The sequence below is a fragment of the Lemur catta genome, chromosome 8, assembly GCF_020740605.2.
Source record: "Lemur catta isolate mLemCat1 chromosome 8, mLemCat1.pri, whole genome shotgun sequence".
NCBI classification, from domain to species: domain Eukaryota; kingdom Metazoa; phylum Chordata; class Mammalia; order Primates; family Lemuridae; genus Lemur; species Lemur catta.
In genome coordinates, this window is record NC_059135.1 from 4,346,819 (window position 1) to 4,361,144 (window position 14,326).

A 14,326-nucleotide genomic window follows, 5' to 3' on the forward strand; every position below is an offset into this window, starting at 1 on the left:
GAAATATTGTTTCCGCCCTAAACATACAGTTGAGGGATCAGAAACAGGTACTCGCCTTTGAATGTAAATGCGTGAAGACATGCGCTTCGACTCTGAGGCAAACCAGTGGCCCAGAGGCAGAACCACGGCACAAGGGACAGTCATGTGGGCTTCACAGGGCCGTGGAGCCCCCCCAGCGTGAGCGGTGCCGGCCGGGCTCCCACGTCCCGGCAGTCTACGCTTAGTTTCGGTAACTCCATCAGTCAAAGGAATAAGCAACCCTCGAAAGTTTAGGGAATATTTTTAATAATGGCATACATTTCATGTCTTATTACAGTAGGTCATAATTTCTAATGCTTATCTTTACACACACACACAGTCTAACATGTAATTTCATTACTGTTCTTGAATGACTGTCACTAATTCACTGGCCAAGTATACTGTCCCTGCTGCCAGTGTTTTCTCCGTGAGTGTCTACAATACCTGCTGCACAAGGAGTTTCCAACACTGTTGAAAATATCTTTAAGCATAAAAGGGAGATGCTTTGTTTAAAATCACTTCCTCCTCGCTCACAGTACTTGAGGGCCTCGGTTTCCACTGAATGGTGATTCCTCTCACGTGAAGGAGTTATTAATTAAGACTGAGGAGCTCAAGCTCTCACTTGTGGAGAAGCCGACGACTTTGTCTGATTGCCTGAGAGGTGCAGATCTTGACATGGAGACCACCCAGGCAGGACTCAAGTGCGCTTGAGCACGGCTCCGGACACGGTCAAGGTCGGCCCGAAGCACACCAGACCCACGAGGCCAGGCCTGGCTCCGCTGGAGACAGCCCCGCCTGCGTGGGGGCCACCGTGCCCGCAGTCAGGCTGACGGGCTGGGGATCCACGCCCACCTGGCCACCAACCGTCAGTGAAGACACCTGGCTCTGCCGCTGCTGTATTAGTTAGCTAAGTCGAATTCCTACACCTACCCCTGACAGCTAAAGGTGCATTGAAGAGAAGATCCCAGCTCTTGCCACCCAGCCACAAGAGTTTCAAGTACACGATGGCTAGTAAGTAGCACTGGAGCTACAGACCAGAAATGCCAGGGTCTGTGACAAGCCTGCCCCGACCCCGGCTCTAGTAATGCCCAGACAGAATGCCTCTTGATTCTGTCCCCAGCTAGGGACCCCCTAAACACATGCCTGTTTTGCTTTAGAATTTCATTTGCGAGTCTGAGGAATAAACTACAAAGCTGGGATCTTTTAGATGTGGAAAAACTCTTAGTGCCATAGCGGGAATTTCTTTCTCTGCAAGCACGCCTCTTTCCTGGTGCGGAGGAAGTGGGTCTGACAATTGATTCTAACTCACCAAACTCAAGTTGGGGCAGTGGACAAGAGGCCCTGAAAGGAAGCTGTTGCTCACAGGAGCCGAGGGGACACTTGCCTGCCCCGGGGATGAGGACACGGCAGCGGCCTCCTTGCGGTGGGTCCTTCCACGCTCTCCTTCCCTCCGCCTCTCTTCCAGTCTCCCTGCGGCCGGTGCATCCCCCCACCCTCCTGCCCGCAGACAGCTCTGCACAGGTCTCAGCTTCTTCACGGCTTCCGAGTCCAGGCAATGGCACCCTTTTTTTCTCTGTCATCTTTTCAGAGATGTCGAGAGAGTGATAGACTTGGATGACAGGGATAGCGTCTTCCTGCAGAGGAGGGCAGACCTTTGCTGTCTGGGATAATAAAGGGACTGTCAGTGTCCATGGCAGGGGTAGGGCAGGCTTGCTGACATCCCATTATAAGAGGCTGGGCTTTCCTAAGCTCGGGGTTCTTCTCCTACGATGGAAGCCACTGTGTGCTGGTGTCACCATGCAGTAACTGGTGCTTGGGGAAGCAGTACATGACGATGCCGATACTCTGGCTGCTACTGCTGCAATAAACCGTCCTTCGTCTTGACCCAAGAGTCTCATCGCCCACGAACCTGTGGCAGGCTGACCTGTTAGCTCACAGGGAGAATTGAACCCTGCCCAGGGCTTGCCATCTGTTACAACAGTGATCCTCCAGAGTGCCCTGCCCCACGGCCTTGAGCCCTTACTGTGCTGGGCACAACCAAGGTTTGCCTCAGCACACCTACAATCTGGTCTGGTAGACGGTAGCAGGCAGGTCCACATGTAGCCAAAATGCAAGAACTGCAAGAAAGTATGAGGGGCAGGAAGCCCACCCTGCTGGAAGGTGCAGGAGACACTCCATGGACACTGCAGATTTATTTTAGACATTGCAACTAGACCCATCCAGACAAAGATAGGTAGAAAGAGGAGATACTACCTTATACTCTCCCAGGACAACCTAGACTGCTCTTCTCATTGACTCATGGGACGTAAAGCTTTCATTAGACATTTCCAGTCCAATCTATTTCTCCTCCCTCAAGATTCTTTGCCTTTCACAACCCTCCAGATGATAATCAGACAGATGCACATAAACATATCCATCAAAAAGCATGTGCAAGGATGTCCACAGCAGCATTGTTCATGCCAGCTCCACGCTGGCTGGGAATGACGGAAATGTCCACCCGCCACAGGTGCGCCGTGGTACAGTCACACACCAGCAGGGACGGATTCCTGACGTGGGCCACCACAGCAATGACCATCACAAACAGAACAGAGAGCAAGAGAAGATGAACACGAGAGCCCCAACTGTTAGCACCCCGCTCAGGAACAGGCAGAACTGTTTCCAGAGTGAGAAATCAGAGGATCACACCTGTGTGTGGGGTTGGCGGTGGGCAGCAATGGGAAGGGGACTCTGGGGGCTTCCTGGGGGGCTGCTGGCCACCTGTCCACTTGGCTATAACTTAGGATTTTGCACTTTCTACGTGTATATCAATAAAATTTACCCAAAAAAGATACAAAATGTCATTTCAATGGTTTTAAATGCAGAGGTCAGGTCAGGAAGTATAAGAGATGGAATCGGTTTGGGCAAGTCTACAGTTTTATTGTCCTTAAAGAGTGGCTCAACCCTAAACAGGGCAGGATGCCAGCTTCCATAGAAAGGCAGTCACAAAAGGACCTATTTGGCATTTGTCCTGGTGTTTTCCCCCAAATATTATCTGCAATACCATGAAATACACAGTTGACGACCTGGCCCCTGGCGAACTCCGAACGAGCGTTTCCTCCAGTGCGGCATGCATGGATCAGCTGGCACTCGCCCAGACTGGCGGGGGGCGCCGCATTACCATGCTAATCCACGTCCTCCCAGCGCCACTTCCTTGATATGGATATGCGCGTGTGCTTACTGGGCCGCCTTGATTAGTGCAAGCTTCCATGTGTCAAAAGCGCCAGATCTTTCCAAAGAATAATTTTAGCTGTACTTACATCCCTAAAGTGTAAGAGTTGATTTGAAAAGGTACTTACCTCCACCATATGCTATTTTTCTTTAAACAATTTGCATTTCAAAGTGACTATGGCATTTATATCTGAATGCGCATCAGTATGTTGCCTGATCTGATCTCAAATGAGCATGAAAAAGATGCTGGTTTTCTATTGAACAAGAATGTTTTCATCCACCAAATGACATCAAAGACAGAATTCCTCTTTTAAGCTATAGGCTTATTACATTAAAAATAGCCTGTTCTGATTTTTTAAAACATACTCTGAAATGACTTTTCGTAGCATTCAAATAAAGATTCAACAATAATTTCCTTTAAAATACAAAATTTTGTTCACGGCACCTTCTAATTTTGGTCTGTCTTCACAAATGGACTTAACTGCAGCAAAGGGTTGAAGTAGGAAAATGAGACCTGGCATTTGCCTTGCTGGTTAAATAAGCCTGGAAAGTGCAGAACTATTGGCAATAGGTGACACTGAACTTTCATAAACACTGTGGGGGGACCCCCCCAAAATTCTATGAGAACCTGACTGTAAAACAGACATTTATCCCCATTGTGGAACTGTATATAACTTTAAAAAAATCATAATGATGCGAACATGATCGATAGGAGCTCACCCTTCTCCTCGCAGAGGCCTCACCTTTAGAAACATCCAGAGAAAAATCTAGAAACATCCGGATTTTTAGGTCCAGTCGCGTTCACATATAGCTTCAAATCTTACAAAAACTCAGCCTGAGCAGCGGCCTTGCAAACCCACAGCTGTGCCACACCCCGTTCTGAGTGTGTGGAGAAAACCCGGTTCCCCAGAATCGCAACTGGAGGGGGGGGAGGCTACCCGAATGGTCACGTCTCTCCAGACCAGGCCTTTGCTGTCTGTTCCGCCCTCTAATTATAAACCCGAAAAGAATGTAATTCACAACACTATCATAAAGAGTGAGATACAAGTGATGGCCCGTGAGCAGGGCCCACTTGTGTCAGTGTTTGCACCGGAAATCTGCCCCGCTTTTGGCATCCAGGATTTCAGGCCAAGAGGATCTTTTCCAAGGACACATCCGGCACCTTAAACGTGCAGGCCTGCAGGACCTGCGTCCGTGATATGTGCTCTGTAAACAGCACAATTCAACACATCTGCTGCTGAGACCCGAATCTGGTGTTTCCCTACATTGTACTTTTTGGGGGTTATGTATTTTCCACATTATGTTTATCAAAGATAAAAGACTGTAGAGCCCAGACCCAATCACGATGACAAATGTAACAACTATTGCTAAATACAGCATGTGGCTAAGTGCAGAATTCAAAATCCTGGACTTAGATAGTTCATGGTTATTTCCTAAAATGTGGAAATAGTTCATTTTATTCTGATTTTTCCCTGTTTTCATTATCATGTCAAGGAAAAAAATAACAGGACTCTATTTTGTTGTATAAATTTCTTAAAACTTATTTTGCAAAATTATACAGATAAACAATAATGTCAATTATGACAAAATCCCATCTGATAGATCAGTTCGTTATTGAATATTTGCTTATATTTTTCTTCGTTATAACCATAGAAAAGATGTAATTTTATATTACACTTCGTTAAGATAACTTCCTTGCCATTCTCTTATCGTGTTACATAATCTTCAAAATAATTTTAAATATGTAACATTTTATTGATTTAATGTAGATAATTTATACTAACATTTTCCTACTTTTATATAGTTTTGGTCGTTTCTAACTTCTCATTATCATAAACAACACTGCAAAGGACATCTTCTACTTTTAAATTTTCCTTAGCATAAATTCTCAGAAAAGTTACTACTGGGACAAACAGCATATGTATCTTTCTGATTCATAATAAATGTTGCCAATTAACTTTCTTAATGACCAGTGGCTAAAAGAAGATGGAACCTGGGCATCTTTAAAGCAATTCAGTCCATAATTTGTAAAATGGATAATAATAAAGAAATGGTGATAATAATGATGATAATAATATGCCCCATGTGGTTAATATAATGATCAAATTATGTAAAGCACTCTGCAAACCGCAAAGCCTCTGCAGATACCAGTTGTTATTCATCTCATCAACAGTGGGTTTTCCTTTTCTCTATAGTTTATTTTTTAGCAAACGCTTAAAATGGAATATTGCTAATTTTGTTTGTCTTTAAAATCTAGAGTCTGAATATTTTCCTTACGTTTTTCTTGTAATGGGGCCTTTTCATGTGTGAATCGCTCATGTCGTCTGCCTCCTGTCTGTTTGTTCTGGCGTTGCCATGGCTTCGCAGGGGCTCAGGCCTCCACTCAGTGAGTGCTTGCGGAGAACCTAATGTCAGCCGGTGAAGCTCTAGGGCTGTGGCCGACTCCACAACACCCAGTCTTCCAAAATTCTAAAGGTCTGATGATTAGAGCCATGCCAATGTTAAAGGTACAGTTTATAAAAGGAAAGGAGGAGAGGTAGCAAAGGAACCACGTGCTGGGGATATGACGCGTGCAGTAGCTGAAGGACGTCACCTGGCAGCAGGTGGCAATGAGCCGGAGAACGAGAATCGCGGCTCACAGCCCATCACTGGGTTGCTGCTCTATTTTGGGGATGGACACAATGTGGCATTTGACACAATTCAAGATAAAATACTAAGCACACCAGAAGGTAAGTTCTCACTTAAGTGATTACAGGTAGAAATAAGTTTAAGTATTTACTCAAGAGGCCAGTCTGCTTTTTCCAACCACACAGTTCAACACCGAACAGAAAAAGAAAGTACAGAGCCCAGAACCAATGGCAAATGTAGTCACCACTGCATACAGCCAAGTGGCCATGCTCAGAATTCAAAATCCTGGAACTAGACAGTTCACGGTCACTTCCTAAAATGTGAAAATAACTAATTTCATTCTGATTTTGTAATAATGAGTTTTGCACAGTGACGTCTTACCTTCCCATTTTTATCTGCTTAAGGAACACTCGCTACCACTGACCCTGAAGGTGCTCACGGAGAGACCATCACTGTGTCACACTCAGCCACAACCCATGTCTTTGTATGAGCTGCGTGGACTGGTGATACGCAGTACAGTGATGACGACGTATGGCAACATTATAAACATGGAGAATAAAACTAAGGATTTTTTGTTTGTTCAGCCTCTTCATTTGCCATGCACAACGGTTCCATCCTTAAAACATTCTTTCTCCTTTATATGATAAACACAATAGATGCTTTTTACACAAATTCCATTTTGATTCCATAGTGTTTTCAGGGGTGCCTTCTCTGGTCGTCACTGCATTTTATGGTCCCTTTCAGGCAGGAGGCCACAGTGGCCACATGGCTCTACCCTCAGAAGTCCTCACTTCTGCTTCTTTCTCTCCCTCCCAGCTCTTACAAAATGATCTCACACGACGGCATAGAGCAATGACGTAGAAAATATGGAGCACTAAGGAAGCCCCTGCTCAGAAGTCTGATGACACAAAGTGGGTTACTTGTTTGCCGGTCAGAATGTTTCTGGGTTTTGTCGCTTGTTAGAAATATTCCAGAAAGACAAACGTTCATAGCCTGAGTGGTCACTACCAGGCAATTGGCCACAGGTTTGGGGATGGAAAAACATCATGACCACCCTGAAGCATTCTCCTCTGCCACTGTGGGAAGGGACAGTAGAAAGTGGGAAGGGACAGTAGGAAGCGGGCACGTCGCAGACCCGGCCCTAGCCCGGAAGGGCGGAGCGCTTGCCCGAGCTCGGTTAGGTCTGGCGCATGCTGAGGGCAGGGACGAAAGCTGAGATCCTTCCAGCGCTGCTGCTTTCCTACAGCTCCTCCCCTGCTGACCGGCCACTGTCTCGAAAGCACCGTGTCAACAGCAGAAACACTGTTCTTCACCAAACACACACATTTTTGAGAGGAAAAGAAAAAGTTCTCAAAGCAACTCTTTTTACTTCCAGGTGCACCTGCTGCCACAGAGATGCGCGGCTCAGTGTCCGCACCACCCTCTTGTGTCTTGAGCCGAAATCATCGAGAATCAAGCTGCTTTTGTTAAGTTCTTACAGAAAACAACACTCCATTTAGAGTTCAAATACATGAAGGGTTCCTTAAATTGGAAGTATGATTCTCACTTATTTTTGAACTGTCCAAGGATCCGGACCCCCATGCGACCAGGGAGGAATTGCTCTCAAGGAAGCCGACTGATCTCACCCTCAGTATCTACCACTTACATTTCATATAGTGGGTAACACTTGGTAATATTTCCCTAATGAAAAAATAATTGCCAGGTCAAGAAACTGAAAGAGGATAACAAAGAAATAGAAATAGTGGTCTATGCTTTGGAGAGTTTACAATTTAATGATGGAAACAAGAGAAAACAAACTTGCCTAACCCTCAGTGGGAGAAATGTAAAAACACCGAAACAACTAACAGTCTAAGAATGCATTTCTCATCGGAGCTGAAGATGATACAGCTCTTACATACAATAAAATATTAGCTTCAGTGTCTTTTAACTTCAGATTTAGCTAACTTCCTGAAATTTTAGTCTAAGAGGAACCTCACAAACCACTAATTTTTTTCCTAAGACAATTATTAAATGGCTATCACAATTGATTCCAATAAAACTTGGTTTGCAAAAGCAGATATCACATGATACTAATTTTGGGATTTTTTTCAGAAAAATAATTCTCAACCAGTAAGGCTTCTCTCTGCAAGTATTCTACCAAGTTGCTAGAAGAGTGTTCAGTAAAAGCACCCAATTTACACATCAGAGAATTAAATGTTGTAAACAAAGTCCGAAGTGTGGGAAATTTCCCGGATGACCACGGCCGACACGGGTGTTCCACCATGTTCCACCGAGCACACGTGGACTGGCAGCACACATCCTGGACACGGAACAGACTCCGGAGTTATTAAAATGTTTTCTAGACCATTTGAAACTAAACAAAGAAAAACTTTGTTTCCACGAGACAACAACGGATCTAGTTTTGATGTCGCGTTATTTTTTTTTAATAGCTATTACCACTGTAACAGCAGCTTCGCGACTCTGCGTGTGCAGTGTGAGCAGTTTTGATAAACAGCCTCTGCGGGCCACACAACGGGGATAATGTATCCTTAAGTACCGCCAATGAGCTGCCATTCTGCACAGCCAATTACTTCTGTGCGTCTGTCACTCAAAGGAAAAATGACTGAGCCCATTAGATCAAACCTTTGTCACTGTTCCTAATGCACTCTTAGGCCTCATTAATCTCCGGGAGCAGCAACAGAGCCGCCGGTGCCTCATTGCCTCCCCCGAACAGGCCCACGTGAAGCCTCTCATCTCTCCCCCAAGTGCACCGCGTTAATCAAGCTCTCCTTATTACCCCGGTCCCTGTCACGGCGGAGAGCGCTCCCTCTTAAATGCTCTCATTATGACCCATCTTTAGAGCTGGCTAAGTGGAAAAAAAGAGAGAGGGAGAGAGGGAGAAAGAGGACGAGGGAGAAAGAAGAGAGGAAAAGGCAAGTCCGATCACATTAATATTCATGACAATAATTAGTATTCTAGGTCACTGAATATTCATGCTATTAGTTTGGTTTTTTTATGGGTTTGCTGGATGTCCTGATTGCTGAAGTGTGGAGAAAACAGCATGGTTGAGGCTTTAGATGTCAACGGCAGTTCAATACTCCAAACACATTTGCCATCCCCGCCTCTCCACCCCCCCCATGGAAAATCAGCTCCAACCCTCCTGAAGGCTTTAATATTTCGCAACCACTGGGGGGCCTACAGCGGGAGGGGGATGTGGAGGAGAAGGGGAAAGGTTTTCTTTTACAAAGATCCAAGCATCAATCTGGTTAGGATAAAAACATGCCCATAGTTGCAAAAACCCAACAAAGACACACTTTAGAGACGAGAAGATCTCTCTCATCCTAAAACAAAAATGTCACAGTCGGGAGTTAATAGAATCAAGTGACCACAGGACACAGAACTGGAGCAGACAGCTCCATGGAGATCCACGAAAGTCCCGAAGGGCGTTTCTTCTGCCTGCCCCCCCCCACTGCCATGACAGTCGATGCTGTTTGCTGCGGAACACAGGTTTATGGATTCTAAGCCATATGAGTTTGTCATGTCTACTCAAAGGCTATAGAGATGCTTTATTGCATTTGAAAAATTAATTCAAAACATAATTTCTGTCCCCCTTCCTTGCTTTTATCATAACTATGATGATGCATTAATGATGTAATTCTGAAAAGTCATCCTGGGCCAAGCTTTTAAGAGGCGTGCAGTGTGCTATTCTCACTGGAACACAGAGGTAGACACCATTTCCCCACTTTAAAGATAGGGAAGCTGAGGTTTAGAGGGACAAATGCGTAAGACCCCAAGATGGGGGAGGTGGAAATTAATTTAGTGTTTCTGACTGTGAAGCCCCTACTCTTTGGCCATTATGATTTTCTGCAGTATACAAGTATGTTGAAATAACTGTCAGAGCTAATACAATTCTGCATTCTGTTATATGTAGATACAGTTTTTCCAAGCCAGACTTGCCAAAAACTTGTGTCAGAAAATACTCTTGGGCATTTTGCTTCCTTTTCTGGAAGTACACTTGAAATTCAAGTTGGGTAGATTCTCCAAAATGTGGCTTCTGGTGGATCCCCATTAGAATGGCAACGTTAAGACAACGTAGCTTCCGTGCCAAAAGAGTGGAAATGCACAATGCCATGGACGTTCTAAGGAGTGAGTGACCTTCGATGAGGAAGGCAGCATTTAACCAGGCCTGCATAAAGAAACATATTTTGGAGTAGTCTTTTTTTTTTCTGGAGTAGATCCTTAAGTAATTTTTTCAAAGACCCCTTAAGAGGGAAATGTCCCATAGCCCCGTATGTCATCTAAAGACGCCTTTTTTTCTCACCTTCATCTGATTGATAATAGGTTTTGCACAGGCTTCTAGGTTCAAAATTACTTGTCCTTAGAAGGGAATATTTCCATTATCTTTAAGCATGCCGTGTTGCTCTTGAGAAATCTACAGTTTGTCAGGTTTCTTTCTCTGTATGTAACCTTGTTCTTTTATCGTGGATGCTTTTTAGGATTTTCTTTTTATTTTTACAGAGCTTCCTTCTCCCATCCAACTTGACACTTGACTCTTCAGATGTCCTTGTTCACCTCTAGTATATTTTCTTTTGTTGTATCTTTGATCACCAGCATTGTCTTTAGCCACCTTCATGGTATTTAACCTATTGAATTTTTTATTTTTGCAGTCTTTTTTCTTTAATTTCCAAGAACTCTTTCTTCTAGAATCTTTTCATATAATCTTTTTTGCTTTGCTTCATTTTATTAGTATGATAAGTAACCTTTTAAATCTTTCTGGTGGTAGTTGTAAGTTCCTCTTAAATTTGCTCTCCCCAAATTGTCACACTTCCTCTCCTGAAATCAACTGTCCTTTTTGTTCATCTTGGTTGTCCACTCACATTTATGAATAAGAGCATGTCGGTCCATGAGGCAGATGAAGGGGTCTTCTCTGCAGCCTTGGACAACTCCTTCCTGAATGAGAAGGCTGGTTGTGTGCTCTGAGCAGGTGTGTGGCCCATGCTGATCGGTAGGTTCCAGTTTAGACCGACAATGTGACAATGTAGGGGGTTGTGGGTAGGCTGATGCCAATACCCCAGTCCCCGCCCCGCAGCTCCTCTGCACTGATCCAGAATTGAGACATGAGCTTAGTTATCAGTACGACACAAGGCACAAACTTTGACAATGCATTTTTCTTCCTCTTTCCAAAGCCCATGGCAAAAACTGACATTAAGATCACCACATTTTTAGCATTTTAACCTGTAAAATGTAGTCATTATTTCAATACTGGCAAACCACTTCCCAATTCTAGGAATAAGAAAACACCTCCACACATGGTAATTTCCTATCCAATTGCCCCACTTGTCCCTTTGGCACTTATCACAATCTACAGTGATCTTATTTGTGTGTTTATCTTCTGACTCCTCCACCCTCACTGGAGCGTCAGGCTCCTACAGGGACAGTTTTGCACTGCTCCTCCCCCTCCCAAACCTCCAGAGTATTAATCAGGGATGGGTGCATGGGGGACTCAGCGACCACGGGAAATGAACAGCATGAGAGGCAACGCAATGAGGTATCCGAGTCAGTGAACTGGTTGGCAGAAATGAAAAGTCCCCGCTGACATACAGTTAGGCATTACAGTACTTGAAATATGCAATGCATTATGACTGCATACTAGAAAATCAAGAGAAACATCCAAATAGCTATTACAACAAATAGAGTTCGGTCAGACGGCTGGATACACAAAATATAAAAATTAGGAGCTTTCTTATTTCTTACCAATTAAATGAGATAATAGACCCCAACCCTCCAAAAAGATTAGGCTCACAATGCACCAAAATCATAACAGAGTGGATTAACAAGACACATCCAGGATCTACATGAAGAAAAACTCTAAACTTTACTGCGGGTATAAAATAACTTTGAATAAACTGAGAAGGAATAGTGTCCCATGATGAGCTCAGCACAGTGAAGGTGTCAGTTCCAACACAATTAACTGACAGCTTGAGACCAAGGCCAACTAAGGTCACGACAGGCAGGAGCACGTTTCAAGTTATTCTTAAGTTCATTTGAAAAAAATAAGCGGGTAGCAATAGTCAAGAAAAGCTGGAAGATAAGTATTAAACCGTGTTATACTACCAGATATAAATTGAGCCATACTCTACACAAGGTGAGGCCATGCAGTGACAGCGGCTCAATGGAATAGATTCAAGAGCCCAGAAACAGCCAGTTTGATTAAATGATTTAGTTGTACAACAAAGGAGACATATGGAATTAACAGGGAAAGAAAAAAAGAAGGAGCAAAAGGACAATTGGTTATTTACTTGAATAAAAATTTAACTAGATGTCCTGTCACACACAATAGGCCCAAACAAATTAAAGGTGGAGTAGTGGTTAAATATATTAAAAAAAAAAGAACAATAAAAATACTGTAAAAATTATAAATATGCGCATATGAACTGTGATCTAATTTCTGAATTATTAAAAACTTTGTAAATAGCTTAAAGTAGAAACCATAGAAGTAAAAGGCATGATTTGATCATAAATAAAAAGGAGGGAAACTTAGACTTGTAAATAAGACCACAAAATTTAAAAAGCAAATAATAAACTGGGGGATTATCTACAAAATAAATTATAAAGTATTAACATCCTAAATATACAAAGAATTCTTACATATCAATAAGAAAAAGATAGGATCCTAGCATAAAAATGGGCCAAGGATACTTCTGAACAATCACAACATGAGAAATACACATGGCCAATACACATGGGATGTTCACCTTCACTACTCATTGAAGAAATCTCCAAATAAACAAAGTTCGATGTATTTTTATTGCTCCACAGATTAGCACAGCTTCTAAAAATACTACTTAATAACAGCACTAGCAAATGTGTGTGGTGAAATGGGCACTTGCTTTATGGATGGAAGAGCATTTTATATAAAGCCTTTCTAGAAGTTAATTTGGAAATATATATCAAGAACCTTACAAATGATTCTATCTACTGATAGAGTCACTCCACTTATGGACATTGATTCTAAGGCCATAGTAAGTGTTTCGTACAAAGATTCAGGTACATACATATACCAGGTCTATGAGAATGAAAAAGTTACTAGAAGGGAAGGCATGAAACACTTATCTAATTCAATCACAAAAAGATAATGAATTACAAAAAGGAAACATAAAAAGAAACAAATGCCTCCAGTTAACCCAGAACTCTAAACAAAATCAGAGAATTCAAATCAGTTGAGAGTGAAGAATAAGGTTAAGTTGCATATTAAATTTTTTGGCAAATAGCTCTAAAATAACTAACACCTTATTTTTAGCTAAACGTCCATCACTTAAATGTAGCATCGACTTATTTCAGTTAAATTTGCTGTGTCTGAATTCTTCACATGACAGAGCATTTTATGAATAATGATTTTAAATACAGGAAACTCAATTTCCAAAGAGTAATTTAGAGGATAAAACCTCAAATCCCCAAAAGCTTTAATTTCTTAAGCAAGAAAGAACATGTCATTTTATAGATTAATGTTCATGTTTAGGGGAGGTCAATGCAGATTAAATCCCACAATATTGTAATGAAGTACCACCCCTTACGGAAGCAACTCCCCCACGGCTCAGCCACATAACCTGAGGATTAAGCTGAGAAACCAACAGGGAGCGGGTATCTGAGGGTCTGTGCGCTCTTCCCGACACCTGCCATGACCTCGCCGCGCGCTTAGTCAGGGTGCCACGTCCCCGAGCACTGCTGTGACCATGAGGCATTTTCTTCTCCCACAGTTGCTCTTGGTCCTGCTAATGTCACACCCCTAGCCCACACCCCTGCTCAGCATCCAAAGAAAAGGGACAATCAAACAGGCTCCCGACATGGCATTAACCTGGCTGAGGGTTGGAAAGCTGTGCTGTCCTCTACCGAGCGGTGTGACCATGGGAAAGGGATTTCAACCCTGTCCCAAACTCTCTCATTTGCCCAACAGTAAGGGTCTTAAAGAGAACAAAACCGAGCACTGCACACAAAACTCACCCCCTCGATGGAGAGGCCCTTGCGGTTTACAGGGCCTGTTGTATTTTCTATTTATAACCACGCATTGTATTTTCCTTAGGACAAGTGGCATTCAGCACCAAAGAACGTAAATCTTAAGATTAGGAAGTTCAAAATCCTAATCTTGCATATTCAACACTTTTTCACATATGCAGCTCTTCCCTCATCCTCTTCTCAAACTCAGCACAGACATCCCCGTTCCCTGAGGCCTGGCCCCACCTCCTGGGCTAGAGCCAGGTCCGACCCTCGACCACACCATCCACCATCAACCACATCATTGCTGGGTCTTCACACTCCCCCAAGCCCGCCCGCTGCAGCCCGCCACTCACACTGCAGGTGTCTCATTGTTTCTGCCCCTCCGGAGGGTAAGGTTCTTGCGGGTAGGAATCACATCTTGCCCATCTGTGAGCCCAGGGCTCAGGGCAGTGGCTGGCACACATTAGAAGCTCAGAAGCTCCATAAATGGCTCAATGTA

The 14,326-nt window shown here is 43.6% G+C and overlaps 1 protein-coding gene across 4 annotated transcripts in view; it reads right to left on the reverse strand.

The window, feature by feature from the left end:
• The window catches only part of AGAP1 (ArfGAP with GTPase domain, ankyrin repeat and PH domain 1), a 507,675-nt gene that overhangs the window by 147,954 nt on the left and 345,395 nt on the right, over positions 1 to 14,326 (reverse strand). The gene's annotated exons all lie outside the window — the stretch shown is intronic.